Source organism: Eurosta solidaginis, chromosome 4 (assembly GCF_040869045.1).
Source record: "Eurosta solidaginis isolate ZX-2024a chromosome 4, ASM4086904v1, whole genome shotgun sequence".
Classification (NCBI taxonomy): Eukaryota; Metazoa; Arthropoda; class Insecta; order Diptera; family Tephritidae; genus Eurosta; species Eurosta solidaginis.
Window position 1 is genome coordinate 120,845,737 of NC_090322.1, and position 25,922 is coordinate 120,871,658.

General features: G+C 38.0%; 2 protein-coding genes across 3 annotated transcripts in view; one reads left to right on the forward strand and one right to left on the reverse strand.

Annotated features, from left to right (window-relative positions):
- Positions 1-9,304, reverse strand: part of Tao (Serine/threonine-protein kinase Tao) — a 201,589-nt gene extending 192,285 nt beyond the window's left edge. The window contains exon 1 of the mRNA XM_067782681.1: positions 9,160-9,304. The gene's annotated coding sequence lies outside the window, so the exon portion shown is untranslated. The remainder of the gene's footprint in view (positions 1-9,159) is intronic.
- l(1)G0289 (lethal (1) G0289) overlaps positions 1-25,922 on the forward strand; it is a 101,970-nt gene that overhangs the window by 18,986 nt on the left and 57,062 nt on the right. The window lies entirely within an intron of this gene.

The following is a 25,922-nucleotide window of genomic DNA, read 5'->3' on the forward strand; positions in this document are numbered from 1 at the left end:
TTTTGAAGCACCTTGTTATTGTGGCACCAAAAAATGACATTTGAGTTTTATAAGAGTATTGCCATTTAAAAGAAACAATAGGTCTATCGATTTTGGTAGTTATTGATTACGTGACTACTTAGATACAACTTTTTATCATAAGTGAGCAGTGCCACGCTATCTTATCAAAATCAATAGTTTATCTTATTTAATGCTTAAATACGTCATTATAAGACAAATCTCATTTTATTTTTGCATTTTTCAAAAAATTTTCGATTTTGACGAATTTTTTGTATCTGTGACATTCTGAGCTTTCACACAATAAATACAAATAATTAGCTTTCATTTGCATTTTAAATTTTTAAAATATCTTCATTGGTTCAAAAGTTATGATTTTTGCAAAGAAAAAACTCAAAAGGCGCCACTGTGCAACGTGTCTCCTAATGAATACCCATACCATCACCATTCACCTAATTCAATCAGAGCTTCATTCTTCAGAAGATGTATTATCTTATTTAAAAACTTTGAAAGTATCATATACATATGGCCCTGACAGGACCCCGACACACTTTCTTAAAAAGTGCCGCTAATATATGTACTTTATTTATCTTTAATAACTATATGGTGTTTTCCCAACAATGTGAAAGGAATCTGTTCTTATCCCACTTCATAAAAATCGAAGCAGGTCTTCAATAGAAAACTACCGCGGTATAGAAAAGTTATCCGCTATCCCAAAGTTATTTGAAGATATAGTTACCCACCACTTAACGTTCTCTATTTCCCCATAATTGCAAGCTCGCAACATGGGTTCTGTAAGGGCAAATCAACAATCACCAATTTACTGGAATTTACCACTCACGTTTCAAATGGATTTCACTAAAGCTTTCGACAATTACTTATTTATAAGCTCGGTCAACTTGGTTTAAACACCGTCTTATATGTTGGATTTCTTCGTATCTTGGTAATCATACGCAAAAAGTAATCTTTTAAAATACACTTTCTAGGGTCATTGTTATATGACGACCGGCAAATGAAAAACTTCAAACACTTAGTTTTTTAATACTTTTAATGAAAAGGAACGAATGAATTTCACTTATACAATTGAAGTTACATTTATAACGATTATAAAACATTTAGATTAGTCAAATTACAATAAAATCGAAAAAGGCCAGTACGTAAAAGCTTAGTAAACTCAAGTACTGAAAATTTTGTGTCTTTTCTCGGTGGCTTTTTTCTTTAATTCTGTTAAGTTGGCTGCTGTTCACTATACGGGCGCTACCGGATTGTTCGTTTATTTTGTATAGTCGTCGACGTTGCCAGACCGTGTCGTTTTATTACGTTGTTACTAACATTCCACCTCCTGGCGAATTATCTGAGGGTTCGCAAATATTTAAGGCGGCTAGCCTGCAGATAACTCTGCGGATAATTCCATGTGACGTCTGTACATATGTATGTACTCTGGGCATTTTTTCTTAACGGACTTTAAAATGGTGCGAATTGCCGGGATACAATATCTCTGGCGAATTTCGTTGATTGTTAGACATTCTTTCTGGTGGTGTCGCTTTGTGTGATGTTGCATAACAATTAATTTAGTAACGTAGTGATTCGATGGCAAAATAATCGGACAACGCGCAGACATTGGCAAACAGTAAGCTGCATCTATTCTTCCATAGATTCGTAGTAAACCATCATCATCAAAATATGGCGTCAATGCGTATAGAGTACTATTTTTAGGTATGACCTTTTTCTTTTGCAGCAATTCGATTTCATGTTGATATACTTCCCTTTGTACAAATTTGCATATCAGATTTTCGGCAGCGATTAACTCGTCGGCTCGTAGTTCGTCTGTAAGCTTATCACCTCTGGCGTTGTTAATGAAACGGCGTACCCAGGCAACAACTCTCACTAGTTTCAGAAAATACGAGAAATTAGTGAAATTGATAAACTTCTCACCTGTTCCACAAAATAACAAGTGTCGCCTGGTTTGCTCTTCGAGGCTACTTTCGACGGACGTAAACGTAGTTTCTTGAGGTCAGTGTTCCTCATCCTGGTGTAAAAATTCAGGTCCGCGAACCCAACGGGTGTTCTGCGGGAACGTATGTATTGACATGACGCTACATTTAAAGCTGTTGGCACCCAGTGCCATTGACTGACTGTTGTTGTCGTCAGAATTTCTGCAATCCTATGTTTTACGAATGGCTTATATGATCGTGAGTGGGAACGTATCCACATAATAACTGTCTGTGAATCCGACCAAAATGTCGTACTGTTGATTCGAAACTCGTGACTTTCTTCTATTAATGTTTCTAGGCGGCACCCGAGAACTGCTGCTTGCAGTTCCAATCGTGGAACTGTCATTGGCTTGATTGGAGCACCTACTAACTTGGCGCACACCAATGACACCCCTACTGTATCTTCCAATTCCACGCGTAAGTAAGCGACAGCAGCGCACTCACTTGTACTTGCATCAACAAAAATATGCAACTGAATGTTTTCGGCTTTTGGTAGCAATTTCGAATAACAGCGCGGGATCGATAATGAGCTTACAGACTGGAACTTCGACCACCAGCTATTCCACTGTGTGGAAAGCTGTGGAGGCAGTTCCTCATCCCACGTTATGTTTTCTTTCCATGCTGATTGTAAAATTAATTTTGCCATTATAGTGACATGTGACAAAAATCCGAATGGATCGCCAATGGACATTACAATGCCCAACACTTCTCTCTTCGTCGGCGGCCGCTGGCAACGCAGAATATCTTTGGCTACTTTTAGGAATTTAAACTCAAATTTGAACGTATCTGTTGCTGTATTCCAAAACATGCCGAGTATTTTATCGGTGGCTGCTTGTTTTTCCATATTGACAACCGTTCCCTGCGTATTACTTTCACCATTAAGGCTGGGTTGCAACAATTTATCGTTGGCTATGAACTTCCGTAGTCGGAACTCGGGTGCGGCGTTGATTTCAATGGCTTCACGAACGGTTGCTTCGGCTTCTTTAACATCGCTAAAACTAATGACAAGGCCATCAACGTAAGTTTTGTTTGTTGTTGTTGTGCGTCGGCATTTGGCGGCATTTAAGTTTTTTATATGTTCTGCACAACATGGTGAGCATGCAGCTCCAAAGATCATTGACGTCATAGCATAAACGCGAACTGGCTGGTTTAAGTTGTCCCCTCGCTACAAAAAACGTTGAGAGTCTTGGTCCTCCGATCTGATTTGTATTTGGGAGAACATTTCCTCGATGTCTCCAGCAACGGCGATGACTCCCTGTCGAAATTTAAACAAAATTGATATTAATGATTGTACCTTCTCTGGGCCTTTAAGCAGATTGCTGTTGAGTGACACGTTTGATACGTTTGCCGCCGCGTCGAACACGATGCCCAATTTCTACGATCCGCGCTTTCTCTCTGAGGTAAGTACCATGTGGTTGGCTTACTTTTATTAGCGTCTTCACCTGAAAGCAGTCTGGCGTAGCCTTTGTCTATGTATTTGTTAATCTCACGCTTGTATTTAGTTGCAAATTCGCCGTCTCTTTTCATGCGAGTCTCAATACTATGCAAACGTTTTCGTGCCATGTCGTAACTTTCTGGTAACTTCACGTCATCTTCGCGCCATAATAGACCTACTTCGTATCTACCTCCGTCAAATTTTGTGATATCAGAGAGAATTTTCCTGGCCCTGCTTTCATCGTCAAATTCAATTGTGGTATCGTTGGATGGCCTTAGGACTAGCGTATCACCCGTAATGTACTCTTCTATCATTTTATGTAGCTGCTTCATCGTTGTTGGTTCTCTTACCACCCTCACCCGAGTCTCGCTGCTGGCATACTTTCCTGACGGTCCGTACGTTACCCAACCCTACTTTGTTTTGGCGGCGACCCGTTGGTTAGGTCCTTTGTAGACTGTTTCATGCGCAATACCTAGGAAGGAGTTATCCAGGCCTAGCAGAAGATCGGGCTTTACAGACACGTAACTTGGCAGTGGTACTGACGTCAGATAATCAAAACTGTTTTTATTGAATGACGGTTGGCAGATTAAGAGTGCATATAGTTCGTATATTCTTAATTGTATATGTTTGGCTGTCGGCTTGCCCCCGAATCTCTACTGTTACTCTACGCGACGTTTTGGTGGTTTTGTTTTCACCATACCATTGTAACGATAGCAATGATGATTGACCTTGTAGGCCCAGGCTGTTGGCAACTTTATCGTCGATAAGCGAAATCGAAGAAGCTTCGTCGATCATAGCGTATGTATCCATCTTACCTCGGGGCCCTATCAATGTTACGGGTATGATTTTAAATAAAGTTGATTGACTGTCTTGACGACAATTTTACACGCGTTCTACTTGGCCTTCGCCAGCATTATGACAAGACTCGTTTTGGGCATGTAGGAGCTGGTGGTGCTTACGTTCGCATCCGTTAATACCACACGCCTTACGCTTGTGACATGTTAGTAGATTGTGGCCTTTGACCAAACAACCGAAACATAACTGGTGACGTTTTACCATATTGCAAGCATATATTTTGTATGTCGGGGTTGATTCTGGATAGGTAAGAGTTCAACCTGTTACAGTATCCAGAACGAAGTTGAGCTAGAGTGACTTGCGTTTCCCTGGGGGGTATGCGTTCCTCTTCCGCAAGTTTAGGGTACTGTTCTTTGAGTACTGGATTCACCGGGTAATTCCTGGCATAAAGGTCCGACGCCTGTTTGTGGAGTTCACCAAGGACCGCTTGCAATGTGTCCCCACATGACACCAACCATCTCTTTAATTGTAATGTGGAACCAACGCCTCTAACACCCCTTTCATTATGGTCCACCCCTGTTGAAACAGCAAGTTTCCTTGGACTCCCGTTAGAGGATATTGATGACAATTTGTGATCGGTCGCAGCTATTAGGTGGGACGAAGCACTGCTACAACAACAACAACGTTTTACCACAGCCCACCTTTCATTGACATTATTGGACGCAAACTGACGACATTCTATTAACTGGTGCATTTGACTACACATAACGCACCGTTGTATCGTTATAGCAAGCAATAAACAAGGGCCAGTCCTCTGCACTCCCTTAAAATGTAGGTAGTGGATATAATCTTGTTGCGGCGCTATCCATTAGGACTGGTGCGTAATTTGGTTTTGTCTGTGGCTGAGACGTTGTTGAAGACGATGATTGATGGCGATGTGCAAAAACACCGACTTCCTGTCCCTGCCCTGACTGGATGGTCTGGGTACCTTGTGACGCAGCTTCCGCTTGGTCGACTTCAATACGTTCACGTAATTGTTGAATATCCGCTCGATGAATATTTTATCGTTTCGGAGCTCGCTGATTGAATCTCGTTACGCTGTTATGGAAGCGATTAGCGCTGCTATATCACTGGACTCCTTTTGATATTGAACTGTGGGAGATTCCGCTGCTGGTATAACAGTTTCGTTCAGATCCGACTCTCCCTCCGAATTCGCGCGACGTTGTTGACTCATTTTCAATCTAGTTAGCATTAATCAAATGTCTGTATCGATGGAGCGTTATAAACAACTATTGTAGTTGGACAATTTTATGACGGCGAATTTAATAAATTGTATGTTTTGGCGTGTATTGAACCGCCAACGTTTGCAATCGTTGACGACGATTTACTGGCGTAAAATATTGTTGCGTTAGTTAAGGTTAGGTGCAGAATTATGGCTATAAATGATCGTCGGCAATGACTGGCGAAATTCTAATTTGCTTATTGGATAGCGGCAAGGTACTGCATAACCCTTTCCACAAATTCGGCTTAAACTGTTCGGAGCCGAAGTTGCAAAATGGCTGCTACGAAATCGGTGATGGTGATTTGCAAAATTGAAGTTCTGGACGATTCTATACGGCGGCGACTGTACGTTGACAAATTTATATTACATGTTGTCGACCGCTGTAACAAAGAAAGATTAGCATATGTTCGACTTATGATAAAACAATAAATTGATTGATTGTATTGTGTAATTTGACGACAATTTAAATTTCCAACGTATGTGATGATTGTCCGAGCTGGTTATCGCCAAGATGGCTGTTGTACGTCAGCAGAATGTACCGCGCAAAAGACAAGTTTTCGAGTGTCCCGCGGAAAAGACAAATTTTCAGAATGTTGTGGTGCGACCGGCAAATGAAAACTTCAAACACTTAGTTTTTTAATACATTTAATGAAAAGGCACGAATGAATTTCACTTATACAATTGAAGTTACATGTATAAAGATTATAAAACATTTAGATTAGTCAAAGTACAATAAAATCGAAAAAGGCAAGTAAGTAAAAGCTAAGTAACTGAAAACTTGGTGTCTTTTCTCGGTGGCTTTTTTCTTTAAATATGTTAAGTTGGCTGCTGTTCACTATAAGGGCGCTACCAGATTTTTCGTTTATTTTGTATAGTCGTCGACGCTGCCAGACCGTGTCGTTTTATTACGTTGTTACTAACAGTCATCAATGTTTTTTCTGGAGTTCTTCAGGGCAGCCATCCTGGCCCGATTTTGTTCTTGTTATAAAATACTCAAAAATCTTGATGCACGCTGACGATGTAAAACTTTTCAAATCATACGCGTCGGTTGAGGAACATTCCTTGCTTCAAACGGATTTAAATCACTTGGTTATCTGGTGCAATATAAATTATATGCCACTCAATCTTAAAAAATACAAAGTCATGTGTTTTTCTGGGAGAATTTCACCACCAGCTGCAAATACAATTAACAACTATAGTCTAGAAATTGTAAATAATTTTATTGACTTGGGAGTCACGATGGATTACAAACTTAGTTTCAACCTTCATTTTAATGCTACAATGAATAAAGGCAAAGGTGTTTTTGCATTTGTTAAACTGTGGTCGAAAGAATTTAACGACCCTTACGTAACTAAAGCGCTTTTTACAACATTAGTTAAGCAACTATTAGAATATGGCTCAGTAATCTGGACTCCGCGTTATCAAGTCCATGCAGACAGTCTTGAATCAATACATAAACAGTTTTCACTATTTGCCTTAAGAAATTTTCAATGGGACTCTTTATATAATCTTCCACCTTATACTAATCGATTAAAGCTTATCAATGTTCCAACTCTTGCTACACTCTGAAAAAACTTGAATGAAATGGCACTTAAGAAATGTTTTCCTCTTCCCATGGCCAAACTTACTACAAAATTAGGAAAAATTCCTCAAATTGAAGAATTTGTCCTCATTTTGAAGAAATTCGGCCATGCGAATGAGGAAAAAATTTCTTAAGTGCCATTTCATTCCCATTTTTCTTCAATCGGGAGAAATTTTTTTCTGAGTGTAGTCGAAGGGAAATGCTTGGTGTATTATATATGACAAAACTTTTAAATGGATCAATTTCAAGCACATTTATTCTGAACGAAGTGAACTTTTGTGTTCCCTCTTGGACCTCGAGACACTTCAAGCCTTTTCTGTTGAAACAATGTAGAACAAATTTCGAACTATACGAGCCTTTTCGGTGTTTATGCCAAGATTATAACTCTCACTCAAACACATTTGATAGCTCGGACTCTCTTTTTTCTATAAAAAAGACTATTCTCATCTCTCTTAATAATTAATGTATAATACTGTAACGAATTTTCTGCAAATCCTCGCCTTAGTGATGGGATAACTTAGTGATGCTAATATCCGTGACAATACGTTTGCTTCTGTTCTTTTGAAGTAATACGCTTGGCTGTAGCTGAGCAGTCTCAGATCTCGACGCTTGACAAATCGCTGCCCATCAAAGTCTTGGCAAAAACAAATAAAAGTTATTAAATATTATAATTCCGGTTTATTTGTAATAATAATGCCAAGGTTGGGTTTTTTTTGTATATCCGTTCGCATTCAGTGCTCTATTCTCAATTAATATTCTTTCTTTTTTTTTCGTGTCTACATCATTGCCATATTTTCACATTTTTTTAAACATCTTTCTTATAATAAGTTACCGATGTTTTCCTACAGAGGGCTGCGTCAGCTAAGCAAGAATCAAAGCGAGCACCTGATTGGCTGATCGCCAGATTCTTGCCTAAAAGACAGCGCTGCCATACTTATATTTTTCACATTACACCTTCTGCTCGTGCAACCGATCTGACTGTTAGATGGCGTTGGCTGCAATCCATCCAGTGACTATTAGGGCTGGCACACAATTATTACTAACGACGAGTGTCAGTACCTTCATTTCTGATAGATTACAATATATATAAATCGATCGCGTAAACAGGATTATCCTGGTTTCATTGGATCACTTGAGGGCAGCGCACTGCCACAACGTCCTGAAAAGTCTTTACGACACCATACACCTGAAACTTGCATGTAGACCACCAATCAGCATGCATTAAAAAGACATGGGAAGCCATAAAGAAAAATTATACAAAAAGTTATTAATTTTATTTAAATATACTTCAAATGTTAGCACTGCCCCATTAACTAAAACGAGGAAGTTATCTCTTTGTTCAATGGAAACGACTACAATAGCCTTTGATCTTTATTTCAATAGCAATAATCGATGTATGAATGTACAGTGGCGGCAAACTAGTTAGAAACAGGTCGTAAAGTACTGAACATAAATTTAAAAGTATTTTCTTTTCGAAAATTAATGTATCGTCGGGAGAAAAATGTGCCCTAAGGCAAGGTGCACACGAGACGTAGCTTCATAGACGCGTAAAAGATATGACATGTAGCTACGATTTCTCTACACCTCAAGGTCTGCACACGAAGCTACTTTCGCGCGTCGCTACAAAAAGCAAACAATTATTGAAAAAAAATAAGAAATTAAATTTTTTCAGGTATATTCGTCCCCAAAACCAAAGCAAAATAGCTTTAAAAGTTGTTTGCATCCCCGTGCCTTTGTAAATTATGAAAGGCAATTTTACAGCACCGCGGACTAGAGAAAAAAGTGATTTCTAGTTTCCTACACTTTTTAGCCTTTTAATCGCTTCAACAATGTCTAACGAAACTTTTGTGGTGTTGAATACTCTTTTTCGCTTTGGTAATATACGTTTCGCGCACTTTTATTAACTAAAATAACAATTTCTAACTAATTACGCAAATTTGCATACAAAAAAAAACAAAATAAAACAAAAATAATAGTTTTATCATACTTTTATTATTACTTGATGTTTTTGAGGATCGTATTTATTGGGGAAAGTTGAAGCCGTGCCCACGTATGTCAATATAGTTTCACTTACCTGCGGTTCAAAAAGTTCACAAATTTCGCAGGGTCCAACCATTATGTATTTACTGGGAAGCCAAATGTAGAGAAATGGTTGGAGACATCTTCAGTTACGAGTATCATTTACACTATTCCTTGTCTTGAAGAATATCTTTTGTATTAATAGTAAAATTTTCATTTTTTTTATGGACTTCAAGATTTTCAATGAAAAGTAACATTTCAACAAATATAAAATTCATTATTCAGTCAACAAAGATAGTCAGAAAAGATCCAGAAAGCTTAATGAAAAATGAATATTAATTTTTGATCACCTAATATACACACATTTGATTGAAATATGATTCCAAAATTGATTGATAAACTATATTCGTTTTTAATAATCAAAGGTAAACAAATTTGATTATTTATTTGTTAATTTCTATGAAATATTAATATTTATTCACCAAAGGTCTTCACAAGTGATTCCAAGTGATCGAAAAATGTTTTTCCGTTTTTGATCATCATGAGTATTTGAGTATATTTGATTATTTCGTCTGTTCAATTGTATGATAATTCATTATTAAATCAGAAAGAATAATCAAACTATATTGATATGTAGGAAAATTCAAAATTTAATCACCCAAATGCTGTGTGGGTTGTAGTATCAGAGATGTACAAGTATCTTAGCACTTGTACTGCGAATTTGAAAGTTCGGTATTTTACCTCTTATCTCTGTACGACACTCCAAAATAATAAGTGTGACGTTTAATAACGACCTGCATTTTGGCAAGCATGCAACCGCAACTGTACCTATAGTTCAGAGCCGTAACAAAATTTGCATGTTCCTCGCTGACAGCACCTGAGGCAAACATCATCTAAACAATGATAATTTAGCCGTTTGAACCAAAAGAGCATAAAGAGGCCCTCAGAGGCGGCAAAGTTCGAACCCCGTTCTCAATCTCGAATACCCGCAACTCACAGCTTACTAAGGTAGACTTCCCAGGGTGACGCGCGTCACTCTGGCGAAACTTCGATCTGGTAATGTAATGGGTTACTTATCCAAAATCAGCCCTGACATGCACAATATAATCGTACATGTTATGTGTTGTGTTATGTGTCTCCTCATCACACCAACCATCTTTTCAATAGCAATGTGAAACCAACATTCTAACACCATGACCTAAATCTGATTATAATATACGATACCACACAAATCGTGGTTTGTTTGGCATGAATGACTCTTTTTAGGGCCAAAAAACGTTGGATCATATTTTAAAGCCATAATATATGCAAAACTGTCGGATTTGTTGTAAGAAGTACCAATAAGTAAACAATTCAGCGATAACGATCAGTTATGGCTTGGTTTCCTCGAAAGCGGTGCCTGTATATAGCGGCCGTAAGATAGCGTTAGAGTACGTTGTCAAAAATTCCGCAATGTAAAAATAATTATGTGGAAACTAAGAAGACGGTGAAGTTCACAGTAACGTAATATAGCGGCAGGGCATAAAATATGACGGCCGTCATGATGATGGAAACTCGCTCATCAAAGTTTTCCATTGTGAATTCATACAAGTGGCGAATGTTTGAAAAAAAACGTTGACAATAGTAAACAGCCTGGATCACCTGTTGAATCGCTGTTCGATTACTTAAATCATTTGCTCAATAACGTTTTTCAACCATTTTTGTAAACGACTGATACATTGCATTACTTACATATTTTAAATGTTTGCTAAACTGGATGGTTATATTATCTCCATTAACTAGATTTTAAAAGTCAATATTAATTTGTAGTCTCATTTTCTGTAGACACATCTAAAGTTTGGAAAAGTTGGTTTGAAACACGAATGGGCAGTTCACGGCACTTCAATTTATTAACCGCGGGCAAAAAACAAACCTTTCTTTCATTCTCTGCCCATTCGGGACAGCCGTTCTCTCTGTCAGAAATTATTTGACAGGTAGGTATGGCAATGGACGAATAGAAAGATTTTTCACTTGTATGAATTCACAATGGTTTTTTCCCACCGCTATTATGAAAGCGGTGAACATTTTGTCCATTGTGAATTCATACAAGTGGCGAATGTTTGATAAAAACGTTCACAATGGTAAACAGCCTTGATCACCTGTTCAATCGCTGTTCGATTACTTAGATCATTTACTCACGTTTTTTCAAACATTTTTGTAGAAGACTGGTACATTGCATTATTTACATATTTTAAAATGTTTGCTTAACAGGCTGCTCACATTTAATCTATTAATCAGATTTTAGAAATTAATATTAATATGTAGTCTGATTTTCTGTATACACATTTAAACGAAAAGCTGATTTGAAACAGAAATGGGCAATTAATTTCTCTTCAATTTAATAACCGCGAGCAAAAAACAAACCTTTCTTCCATTCTCTGGCCATTCGCGACAGCAATTCTCCCTGCCAGCTATTATTTGACAGGTAGGTATGGCAACGGACGAATAGAAAGATTTTTCTCTTGTATGAATTCATAATGATTTTGTCAAATATCTCAAAAATAAACAAATATTTAGACTTCAAATTTATTTTGAAAATGTATTTACAAATAAAACAAGCAAAAAAAGGAAAAAAGAATCAATTAGGTAAAAATATCATCGAAGCTCTTCCAGCTTTACAAAAAAGCGATTTCGTTAATGACGGTGAGTGTGGCACCCCAGCGGGTTAGGGGGTTAGAATATACCGCGGTAGGTATGCCTGTCTTAAGAGGCGACTAAAATACCAAATAGATCCAAGGGGCTGTGTAGCGCAACCCTTTCAAGGGGTTGCCAGCGCAATATATAGCATTGCCAACCTCACCTATCCGTGGCGAATCCTGTTTCATTAACGGCGACCCCGAACTCCTCATGGGATGGGAGGGCGGTAGGGCCTAGAAGGTCGCATGTGGTCATACCAAATCGTTCTCGAGATGTCCGGACTTGGTACCGAAACGTACCGGATCTGCATCCGGCAAAGGACCATCAACATCGATAACACTCCCCAAGACCTTCGGGGAGTGTCCTTATCGCTACAACAACAACAACGGCGAGTGTGGCCACCGTTCTTTAGCGGTTGTAGTACAGCAGCACCGTTTTCCGAGGAAACCAAGCCTTTATACGATTACAATTTAACGCCAGCTTTTAAATTTTTGTCAGACAATTTTCAGCTTCCCTCCCACTGTTGCTAAGTGTGACTGCAATTTTTCCACTCATCACTCAACTGTTAGAGCAAGCTGCTGCATGAATGCACCACCCCCATATCTGGTATGAAAATATATCGGTATTTGTACGTGTACTGGTGCTAATTTTTTACAAGTCTGTTAGAAACACGATGTCATACTAATCCAATCCTTAGAATCATAAACTCGAGTTTATGGCGCAGTGTGAGTGTAATATTTGTTTTTTATTTACACGCATCCAACAAAAAAGAAAATATATGCGCCCTGTATATTATTTAAAATTTGAACCAAGTTTTGCTCGGGAACCTGGGTTAATATATAAGTAGTTCAACTAAATGATAGGTTGATAGTGTTCAACTAAATGATAACAACGAAAACATTTCGTAGAATACTTTATTATCAGTGCTGCTCCAAATTTTTTTATATGGAAGTGCAAATCACAATACATGTACAAAATTATATGTGCACTGACCCAGCCAGCATTTTTTGAAAATTTTGATCAAAAAATATTTAAATATCATACCCCAAGACGATTTAAAACGTTCAAATTTAAAAGCATTTTCTGTTCGAAATTAATGTATCGTCGGGAGAAAAATGTACCTTAAATGTGATTATTCTTGAATAATCATTTATGATTCCTATTTCGAAACACTTTTTATTCATATTTGATATCATTGTAAAATTGAGATTTAATAGTTTTAGAGTAATATTTGACTGGTTTTCACAGTCATTTTCTGCTCACATTCGTGTACATATTTCAATCGTTTTGGTTGAGATTTTTGAATCATTTTTGAATCCGATTATCATGCATTTATTCTTCATATCTCATTCATAATAAGATACTACATAATAATCTTATTTCATCAGGGGAAGAAAGCATGCGAAAGTGAGCTATTCGAACCATAGGTAACTCGCAAACAAACTTAACCGATATACAGCTGCGACTACAACATCCAACATCAGCATTATCGTCTGCATCTTAAAATACGTAAAAAAACATAAAAGCCGTATCCATGTATGTCAAGATAGTTTCACTTACCTGGGGTTCAAATAGCTCACAACCTTTGTATTGTACAATCATTATGTATTCTCTGAGAAGCCGAAGGTGGAGAAATAGTTGGGGAAATCTTCGGTCACGAGCATCATTACATTATTTTTGTATTGAAGAATATCTTTTGCATAAATAATAAAAATTGTATATATGTATTTTTGCTTAGCTTCATGATTGAAAAAATATGTTTATGTGAAAAAAATAAGATTTTTAATGAAAAGTAAATTTCAACAAGTATAAAATTCATTATTCAGTCAACAAAGATAGTCCCAAAAGATTCAGAAAGCTAAATGAAAAATAATTATAAATTTTTGGTCACCTAAAGTAAACACATTTGATTCAAATATGATTCCAAAATGTGATTGAAAAACTATATTCAGTTTTTGTTCATCGAAAGGTAAGCATATTTGATTATTCTTTTTGTTGATTTTTATGAAATATTAAAATTTAATCATCAAATGACTTCAAAAATGGTTCCAAAAAGTGATCGAAAAATGATTTTCGGTTTTTGATCATCAAGAGCATTCATATTTGATTATTTCTTTTGTTCAATTGTATGATAACTCATTATTTATTCAGAAAGAGTAATCAAATCGTATTGATATGTAGGGGAATTCAAAATTTAATCACCTAAATGCTGAGTGGGGAATTTTTTTTTGTATTTAAAAAAAAAAAAAATTTTTAATTTTAATTGTTTGAGGTCGGGGAAAGTTGAAGATTTGGTTTCAAGTTACAAATTGTTTGCTTAAAATATTAAGTAAATAGTTATATCGTCAACATACAAGAGCCAATAAATTTAATTCTGAAAGTTGCGAAAAATTACATTGACCTATAGCCTCAGTTTTTGTAGTAACATATTTTATATATATCATCGGAATTTGGTTTTCAATAATCAAATTCAGTTTCATAACTTTCGAAATGCTTAATTAGAGATCTCCGCATGGTTTGTTTTAAATTTGTGTTTCAATTTAGATATATTAGCAACAGAGATTACTGAGGTGTTGAAATAACTCCTGAATTTAACAAATGAGAGGCAGGGTTGCTTAATGCCCCTCACCCTCTCGTTCAAAAAATGTCTCATACCACGAAAAATAATATACCGAAATAAAATACTGCATTCTTAACCGCTAATAGTTCGCCATCTATCTCCTTTACATGCTTTCAACTGGCGAATTTAACATTGCGATGTCCTAGGCGATGAAATTGTCCCCGCAATTTCCACTTTAGAACTAGTTCTTTATTGGCACTTTTTGGATAGTTACGAACTAGTGTAAAATTTTACAGCTGATATCTAGTTCTTTCTCGGTAATATTTCGTTGGCCCCGAACCGGAGCGAAATTGTACATACTGCTTCTAGTATGATATCGCATTTTTTCGATAGTTCCGGACTGGTGAAATAGTGTTGAAAAAAGCAGTATTTTTGTTGGAGGCCTATTTTTAAATATATGTTAAATATGAAATATAAAAATCCAAACTGGCGATTTTATAATTGCAAATATAGCTACTAACTAAAACTAAATATAGCTACTAACTTAACTATTATCATATGAAGTTAGAAGAGGCTCCTCTTGCTTATATGCCCCATATATTTCAGCTCTGCGGTCTGTTATCTACATATTTTAATTTTATTTATGAATCAATTTTGATTACAAATTTTTTTCAGTGCTATTATATTTTTGAATAATATTGTAACGAATTTACTTGCAAATTTTCTTATTTGCAACCCTCTGCTAAGTTCGAATCACTAAACTGTTGAATAAATAACTCCAATATGTAATAATGCAAAATGGCCTTTATTAAAGTACTTCACAATAACACTCAAACTGTGCAACGAATAGGTTGCTTAATAACCAAACTGATTGATAGCTCAAATGAAACTCTACTATTGCCCGCCAGATTGCGTGCTTAATCAATAACTGCTTGATGGCTCAAATCAAACTGAATTCCAGCGCCTCCACATTTGTTGCCCTTTATACTCTCTAATTTCAACGTTCGCATCTTCTAGGCGCTTCCAGAATCTACTAGTCCATCAGTTCTCAAACTTCTCAGCTGTAACTACAATTGCACGATTTATAGCTTCCCTCATTGCATACTTTCAGGAGTATCGCAGATATATGCATGTATTTGTGCATTGATTCTCCGCTGCTCGTATACGTACATGGCACATATGTGTAGACGCAATTATTGTTTCGTTTATGTAGATACTTAATGATTGAATTATTGATGTGAATTCACGTCACTGCTTAGCATCAGCTTAGAGATAGCAGCACCCCTTAGGTTTGCTAATATTCGTAACAATATAATAATAATAATAGCTGTCAAATTGTTAGTTTTTTCATCATACACAAGTGCCTAAACTTCATACGGGAGTGCTTTTTCTTGGCGCTTTCATAAGAAATTCGAGCATTTTCATATGATTCAAAATTATATGTGAGGGCATATGGGAGTGCTATGAAATTTTTTTATATTTGAAGTGTGAATTTGTATCTGTGCCTATGATTCATGGCAAAACAAAAACAAAAGTGCTACAAGTATACACTTGGGGTTGAGCAGCCCTGTTTATTATAATCTAAACACTAATTAAACTGCATCGACTAATTGGCATAACGGGTGGGATGAGAACGCCCCTGCTGATGCACTCAGGGCCGTTTTCACTATCCCCAGTTAAGTAAGATTTTACCTGGGGGATACTAATATATCAGATAGTTTCTTTTGAAATTTTTATTTTCACCCACACAGGGTGACCAACCCCCTGTTAAATAGCCTATTCTGTGCTCACAAGCAATAACTGCCTAAGTCCTATCTGTTTACACGGGTCTAAGGCGATTTTTGCTTATGACCACAGAACATATTGTAACAAATTTCGGGAAATTCCGCTTATTTCAAAGCGTCTGCTAACTTTCGAATCGCTAAACTGTTGAATAAATCACTCCAATATTCTGTATTGCAAAATGGTATTTATTTGACTACTTTGGGACTAGTACAATTATACTTCACTTCGCAACTATAGCGTGTTTAAATCAAACTGATTCGTCATTCCTCAGCTTGCGCTGTTTTTATACTCTCTGTTGTCTTGTCCGCATATTTCTCCAAAGGTCTAGACGTTTCTCCTTCTAGAATCTCCTTCTTGGTTACCAGCTATATGCGTGTGTATTTGTAGTTTATAGCCTCTCGCATAGCCATATGCGTGTGTATGCGTGAGTAACCACGTCGGATTTGTGTGTGTGAAATATCTCTTCGTTGCCTTGTATGTATGTGTGTAAATGATGACTGATGTATTCATGTACACCAGTGTGGCTTGCTTCATGTTTTTGTTGTTGCGTGATTATTTACTAACATCCTAGTGATGTCAACATTCGCCACAATATTTTGCAGAACAAATCGCCAAAATCTATTGTGAACTTACGAAAACTCGCCAAAAAGCTGACTTTTACTTAAGCTTTTTCCTTGGACTTACTGAGCTTGAGGTATCATGAAGAAAATGAAGATTTCGATAACTTATAGATTAGTGACTAACTGCAGATGGTGAAAACGACCCTTATTGTGGGAATACCTACCTTCCCTATGCTAATAGAGAAAGGGGCAACACTTACTGCACTAAAACTTCAAAATATCTATGATCAAACGAACGGAAACATGACAGGGTATATGAAAGTAATAACAAAATTCTTAACCCGTATTTGTAACTTCGTGGTGCAATGAGCCCAACGCTCATAATCTCACAGAATTTTAAGGTGTCCATTGTAGCAGAACTCTTTGGGAAACAGGGAATCCATATACTTACCCTTACTCAGAGGTCGGGTTCACGGATGAATCAAATTTTGATGACGAAAAAACGCGAGCTGACATCTATAGGCCGAACTTCAGTACTATATTTTAGGCAGAAAATCATGCAATAGAAGTTTGCGGTAGAGAATGTCTACGAAGAGGCTTATCCTCGAGGAGTATCCTCATTACTCACTTTTAAGCTAGTGTATTAATGCATTTGACTCTTAAATGATTTGGGAGCCAAAAACCGGATGGCTCCCGGATATCAGGGCATGAAGATAATGAACAGGCAGACTACATAGCCAAGCAGGGTGCTTTAGCAGCATTCTGTGGTCCAGAGCCCTTCTGTAGACTCACAAAGGCACCTGCTAGGGAAACCATAATAACTGGTTATCAAAACAGTTCAGACAACACTGGATTGAATGCCCATGTCAAAGACAGGTCAAACTGTTTATGCACAAAGCAAGGAGAGTATGACCCAAGCTCATTAATCGAAGCAGAGAGGACCTACGAACTCTCGCTGGGTACTATACGGGACACTGCTGTCTACGATATCATCTAAGTATGTTACATCTATCCGATACGCAAATCTGGAGATGAAACGCCGGTGATGTGATAGGCTGATAGGTGAAGTAAAATAGATCTAAATAAAGGTCGCAGTGCATCGACCTTTGAAATAACTAGAAAAATAGCTTTATCATTTTTAATGGAAGAGATTTTAGTTTCTTGTCTGGCAAGTATTAAGCTTTGGTTTCGCTGCCATAAAGAACCCGAAATATTGCGGCGAATTACGTTGTCAAAGATGTATAGTTTTTACAGACTATATTACTGCTTTCTCTTGACTCAAATATTACTTTGCTTAGCGATTTCTTTCGTTCGCATAACATGATTTAGACAGGTATTTATTTAGCACGAAGGCCGTACAGCTCATTATATACCCGGGAATGGAGCAGTTCGAACAGCTTGATACTAGAGCTGCGAAACTCGATAGTATTACCGATATTATTTTTTTTTTTTTTTTTTTTAATAATCGGGGATTGCCCATATTGCTTTTTTTTTTTTAAATGTTTACAACCATTTCAACTATCGTAGGGGTGCGAGTTCGACTCCCACTCCCGGGAGAAAAGGCTTTGAAGAGATTTACAAGGTATAATCGAAACAGCTGTCGCCTTGTCCGTCCTGATGTCACGTTGTTTAAATTTTTCCCAAATTATTAAATAAATTACCGATATTATTTAGAAAATATCGAATGGCACGCCAACTTCATATGAATTTTTCCCACAATTTATAATGCATTCTTCAGTAGACAAGGCCAGACGTCGTGCAAACAGAGGGGCACATAAACATAAACACGACGTGCCACCCATTATCATCTCCTCCATAGAGGTTGAAGAAGCCATCGACAAGACAAAGCCCTCTAAATCAATACGCGCAGACGGAATAGCCATGCCAATGCTAAAACACCTTGGCACTACCTAAAGCACGTTTTCAACCTGTCGCTGAAGTCCTTTATCATTCCTGAACAATGGAAAATGGCAATGATGATTACACTACTAAAGCCTGGTAAACCAGTTAACGAAGGCGAGTCATATCTACCGAGGTCACTCCTTTCGCTAGTAGCGAAGACATTGGAAACCGTCCTGCTCCCTCAATTAACGGCGAATCTTCCCTTAGCACACATCAACATGGCTTTCGCTAAATGCATATCACTACCACTGCGATAAACGCCATAAACACGCAGATAATCATCACAGGACGGTGCTCGTGGCACTTGACCTGTCAAAAGCTTTTGATATAGTCAACCACGGCTCGCTACTCCAAGACATAGACGACTCACACCTTCCCCTTTATCTAGAAAGATGGACCGCAAATTAGCTGAATGCTTGGCAAGCGTCGGTTGAATTTAGGAAAAAATCTCAAATCCTAGGAAAGTTAAACGGGGGGTACCAGAGGGTGGTGTTCTATCCCCGCTTCCTATGCCGACGACTGCACGATTATGGCAATGGGACCTGGCCCTTCAATAGATGCATTAGTTTCTAAAATAAACAGCTATCACCCCGGTCTTTCTAGTTTCTTCACCTCGCGCAATCTGTTATTATCACCGACGAAATCCGCGGCAACTCTGTTTACGACGTGGAAGGAACAGATGACGCAAATATTGGACGTTCACATTGATGGTGTCACGCTACCGACTATCAGTCATCCAAAGATCTTAGGGGTAACGTTCGATAATACTCTGACCTTGAAGGTGCATGCTACCGAATTGATCTTAAAATCACATACTGGAAAAGGCTGCAGGCCCGTCATAAGGCTGCAATCATAACTGCCACGGGATGTCTCCTTATGACCCCCGAGCACCACCTGAGTAGTGAGGCCAAAGAGCTCAACATTAAAGAGCACACCGAAATGCTGAACAGGCAGTTTTTGCTGTCATAAAGCAGGACGTCCTAGCAAACAACGGCTTGATCTAACCCCACATCCACGGAGGTTAAGGGAACATCTTCATAAGCACTATGATGAGATCCGGCACTTGCCAACACAGCCGTTTGATCCAGACAAGCATAAGGAGGCCCTACGCAAAATCCACACAGAATGGCTAAACGCTTTTGTCAGGACGCGCCCGGTGAACCCTGTTATCAATATACAATATTCTACTCTTGCAGAAGAAGAAAGCACACTACCAAGGGAGACACCCTGGCCCAACTTCGTTCTGGATACTGTAATAGGTTAAACTCTTACTTGTCCAGAATTAACCCCGACATACGTAATGTATGTCGTGCATGCGATGTGTCCCCACATGACACCAACCATCTTTTCAATTGTAATGTGGAACCTACGCCTCTAAAACCAATCTCTCCATGGCCTGCCCATGTTGAAACTGCCAGTTTCCTCGGACTCCCGTGAGATGACTTTGATGACAATTTGTGAGTGGTCGTGCCCATTGAATGGGGTGAAGCACTGTTAACACAACAACAACATAACCCATTTAATAAATTCTATCCTGTCGACCTGTGTCTTTCCAAAATGCTGGAAAGCTGTTAAAGTTATCCGAATTCCCAAACAAAACAATGAGTACAGGTCAATAGCCATACTGCCTTTTCTCACGAAGGTCGTTGAGCACATTTTACATGGGCATATGTGCACGAAAATAAACCGCTGTCTGTTTGGAGACCAAAAAGAAGCTGTACTACGGCACTTATTTCTGTGGTGGAAGATATACCGGGGCGTATTGATGATAACTTTACGGCTTTCCTAAACCTTCATGATCACTCCAACCAACCAACCTTATCAGTTCCTTTTCAGATGGCAGAACGCAGGCAGCATGTGTACACTGAAAGAAAAATACTGGTAAAATCAACCGAAATACGGGTCAATTCAACCGAAATTTCTGTCAATTTTTATCCATCGCAACAAGGTGTTGAATCAACTGCGCACAAATCGTTGATTCGTAATTGACAGTTTTAGTAGTCAAATGAACAAAAAAGTTGTTGCGACAGTTTTGTATGAAAGTACCTATGTTGCCATATAAATATGTAAATAAATGTAAGGCGCGATAACATCCGAAGAGATTTTAGGCCGAACTTCTCTTCCAATTTTCGTCGTGCTCCTTTTTAAGTTTTCTTACAAATTGCAGGGACGGGACCTACTTGTTTTATGCCGACTCCGAACGACATCTGCAAGGCATTTGAGTTTTCACAGAGAGCATTTCATGGCAGAAATACACTCGGAGTGGTTGCCGAATACTGCCGAGGGGCGACCCCGCTTAGAAAATTTTCTTCTAATTGAAAAAGCTTGTTTCTAAAATTTTGATGTTGCTTTGCCCGGGGTGTGAACCCAGGGCCTTCGGTGTGGTAGGCGGAGCACGCTACCATCACACCACGGCGGCCGCCATATAAATACGTAAATATGTGAATACATAAATACGCATGCTTGCTACATATACATACATATGAATATGGAAATGAAAATAGTAGTCACAAAACTGAAGGCGGTGACACAATGACATTTTTCATATAGATGCGTTTAACACAAGCTTATGCATTCCAATAGCATCGCCACAATCAGGCATGCTTAACCAACGAACCGATATCATTTCGTTTCGTTTATTAACGTTAAGAACGTCAAATTAACCAAATGATTTTGTTTCGTTTTCTGCCATATCAAAACGAAATCAAATCTTTTATGTGGATTATTAATTTCAAACTATGCTGGCAAAGCTGATTGATGACGGAGTCATTAAGGTGAAAGCATTAGCCAAGCTGATTGCAACTTTTCTCATGAATTTTGACAGTACGAACATATCTCAGAGTATTTTTGACATTACCACCAACGAATTACACAAACAAAGTACATGGAGTTTGTGTGTATGTCCGCTCGCTGTTACCACCTTACGGCTTCACCATGGCTATAGCATTGCCAGCACAATTCAAACATAAAGTATCACGTTTTTGTTATCGTTTTTAACGTTAACGAAAGCTTGTCATTTCAGTTAAAAACGAGATCCAATTTATCTTGATAATATCTTTATCGATAATATTTCGAAGTGTTTCAACGGAAACGGTGGAAATTTTTTGATAAACGATTAGCTTAACGTTAAGGTGCATCCCTGGCCACAATCAACCAAGATGTTGCGTTTGTAAACTGTTATAAACATTCGCGCTATACAACAAAAATAACCCCAGCGGGTTAGGGGGTCAGAATATTCCCGCGGTAGGTATGCCTGTCGTAAGAGGCGACTAAAATACCAGATTCAAGGGGCTGTGTAGCGCAACCCTTCAGGTTGCCAGCGCAATATATAGCTTCTCGAAACCCAATTGTCAACCTCACCTATCCGCGGCGAATCCTGTTTGACTAACAGACGAGGCTCTGGCGACTCCAAGCTCTTCATGGAACTTGGGGGTGGGGAGGGAGGGGATGGACTGAAGGTTTAATGTGGCCACATAAATCGTTCCCGAGATGGTCGGGCTAGCACCTAATGGTGCTGTGGTACCGGAGCGTACCGGATCTGTATCCGGCAAAGGACCATTACATCGATAGCACTCCCCAAAGCCTTCGGGGAGCAACCTTATCGCTACAACAACAACAACAACAACAAAAATACTTGCTAACATATTTTGTGCAGTTTTTAATTGCGATAAGTGACCAACCACTGGGAAAAATAATTTCACTTGCAAAGTGTGCCAACACCCTTAGCCAAAGCAAATGTCAAATTCTTCTTCTTATGATTTGCTTGGAACAAAATTTGGGAGATGGCTACTTTTCAATATCAGAGGGCGCCAGTGTCGCTCATTCTGCCGGTCTTCATAAAAATACGTGCAATCTACTCATAATGCATAAGCATGTGTTAAACTCATCTATATCAAAAACTGCTTATGTGTCGGAGCTATGATTCTCAATTCTTTCAGTTGCAGCTCAGCTCATTCCCAATTTCTTCTGTCGCATGTAGTTGCCACACTTGATTGTTTCGAACAAAGCTTGTAGTATAAATGTTTGACATAACATTTTAAATAGAGAACATGTAAGTTATAGAGAATTAAAGAATCAAATCGCAGGAGGGTAATTAACCACTGGAGTAATTTTACATGTAATCCGGCAAGTTTAATTTTCGTAACACTTTAAGTTGAAACGATTCCAAAACAACTCAAACTTTTATTTTGTCGGAAACAACATTAAAAAAGGATGTTTTTTTTTTTATTATCTTATTAGATTCGTTCGCGTGAGTGAAAATTCATAAAAACTTGAACAAAATGTTACTAACTTTGGAAAAATTCTGTTCGTTCAAGCAAAACTTTTGCAACAAGAGGGCGCAATTGTGCATTTCGCTTGGACGAGAAGTTGCAAAATTTACCCGATAGATAGGTGTCCCGGTTTCTCATAATTTTTTGCACAGTAAATTCAAAAAAGAGTTTTTTCGTTTTGTATTGATAACTGAAAAACTAGTTTTCTGTTGTTTTCCCATTTTATGTGTTTTTTCGATTTGATGGTTTTCTTATTTTGGTGTTTTTTAAACAAGTGGCACCATCGTCATAAGTACAAAGTAGAGAGCGCAGTGAGCGTAAAATTCTCTTAGAAACGTGCTCATGTATTGGCAGTTGATCGCCGTTGAAATGACCTGTAAGATCGGTTGTGTTAACAGAAAAATCAGTAGATTGATTAGGAATCTGTCAATTTTACAATATTTTGTTAACTTAAGAGCAACAATTTCTGTTCTGTTGAAACGACTAAACTTATTTGTTCACTTGACAAAGAACTCGGTCGAATTAACCATAATTCGATCAATTTCACCGAATCTCCGTTAATTCAAGAACAACAGAACCGCTTTGTTGATTTTACTAGCGCCATTTCTTTCAGTGTAGATAGTAGGAAGTCAAACTTGTTGGAAGTGACGCGAGGTGTATCCCAAGGGTCAGTCCTTGGTCCTTTGTTATTTGTATTGTACTTTTATGACCTACCTCGTGTTGTTAAGTATTGTGACGTCGCCATTTATGCTGACGATGGTCAATTGTATGCGTGCTCTCCTGTCGATTGTATCAGTTCATGTAAATATAAGTAATTTGAATTATGACCTTAGTCAAATAGTCTACATGGGCTTATATCTAAATCTTTGAAAGGCCAAGTGTATCATCTGCGGAAACCGCTAGCTACAAATGGCTTAGATAATATTATGTTCAAAAATTATGTTATAGATATAGTTTTTCACAAAACATTGACATGAAAAGACCATATCTTTAGTACAGCAGAAAAAGTGGACGGTATGCTCTGTACACTGTGGTTGATGCAGTATTTCCCTCCACTACATATAAGGCTACTTTTATCCAAAGCGCACTTAAGACCTACGTTGTTGTTGTTGCGATAAGGACACTCCCCGAAGGCCTTGGGGAGTGTTATCGATGTTAATGGTCTTTTGCCGAATGCAGATCCGGTACATTTCGGTAACAAGCACCATTAAGGTACCGAGGCCCTACCATCTCTGGAACGATTTGGTATGACCACATGAACTCTTCCAGACCATAACGCCCTCCCACCCCCTAGATCCATGAGGAACTTGGTATTGCCAGAGCCTCGGCTGTTAAAGAAACATGGTTTGCCACAGGTAGGTGAGGTTGACAATTGGGTTGGATAAGCTACATATTGCGCTGGCAACCCCTTGAATAAATTAGTTTTAGTCACCTCTTACGACAGGCATACCAGCCGCGGGTATATTGTAAGCGCCCTAACCCGCTGGGGTGTATTACTTACTAAATAATCAGTTTTTTTGTTTTCAAAAATGTTATATATATGTAAAGTGGGAGTGGTTATCCGATTTCGCTCATTTTAAATAGTGATACCAAGGAACCCATTTACCAAATTTCAATAAGATATCTCAATATTTACTCAAGTTATCGTGATAACAGAGAGACGTATGGACAGACGTACGGATGAACGGACGGACATGGCATAATCAGTTCCTTTTTTTCATCCTGAACATTTTGATACATGGAAGTCTATATTTATCTCGATTCGTTTGTGCCGTTACGATCAACCGTTGTGTTACCAAAGTTAATATACTCTGCGTGCAAAGCACTCAACTATGCCAAGAGTTATCACTCAACGATTGATTAACAGTTGTCTTTGCTGAAAGTACCCCATGAATGTAATGACTGTGCGTTTCCGAGATATTGTGATTTAACAATAGATTTCGGTAACGAATTTTATTGCTGCTCAAAAATATGCGGAAAAAATGGAGAGCTCTAGTTTAAATACTTCATTCTAGTTTTTTAGTGCAAGTTTAAATAACAGTTCAAGTTCAACTTAAGATTAATCTTCCAAATTTGACCGTTTCAAATAAGGCGAACATTCAAACTCGCACTGAAAAACTGATGCTGATTCAAGAACAGTTTGCCTCACACTATTTTGTAATTTTATAAATAAGTAATAACCGACAAACACCTCCACGCAATATTTGCGCGAAATATCGATTTCCTATTGTTTTCCCTTCATGTTAGTGAATACTATTTTCATATTCGCCTCACGACAGTATGGGCGTTAGAAGCCGTTGAAATATTTACATACACGCCGCGTCATTTTATTAAGAGCACTTTGATAAATTCAATAGGCATTGCAAGTGCATTTTTTACTATGTCCTGCCCTAATCATTGTGGATAAAATAAGTGTGATATCTATCCATCAACTGCCTGGCAGGATGTTCAATATGGCTACTTTTTAGCGTTTTGACAGGGTGTTCAATATGGCGGTGCATAGGGCCGGTTATCTTCAGCGGGTGATAGAAAGATATACAGAATGAGACAGCGATAGTCAATTGCTAGTCAGGTGATCCATTCTATTTGTAATTTTGACGTCTATGCAGAAGTTATCACACTTGTCTTATCCACAATGGCCCTAATATTGATACTAAATATGGGCGAATTTTCCCAAATTTAAGTTTATTCCTTCAGTGCAGCAACTTAATTCTTCCTTTTATGGAGGCATAACCAGGCAAAGCAACATCAAAAATTTAGAAACACGGTTTTTCAACTGGAAACAAGTTTTTCTAAGCAGGGTCGGCCCTCGACAGTGATGTGGCAAAAACTCCGTGGGTAACGAGAAAACTCTACTCACCGTATAAGTCCCGTCTCGCCCATTTGATATTGGAAACATTGCAATAGCAAATATAAGCTACGAATTAAGAACAACTTTTTGTACTTTAAAATATTTTTTTTTGTATTGACAGTTGTTAATTTCCTATGTATTCAATGTTGAAAAAATAAAATATGCCATGACGAAGCAAATGCATAGCTGTATAATTTGTTGGCGTTGTGTGCA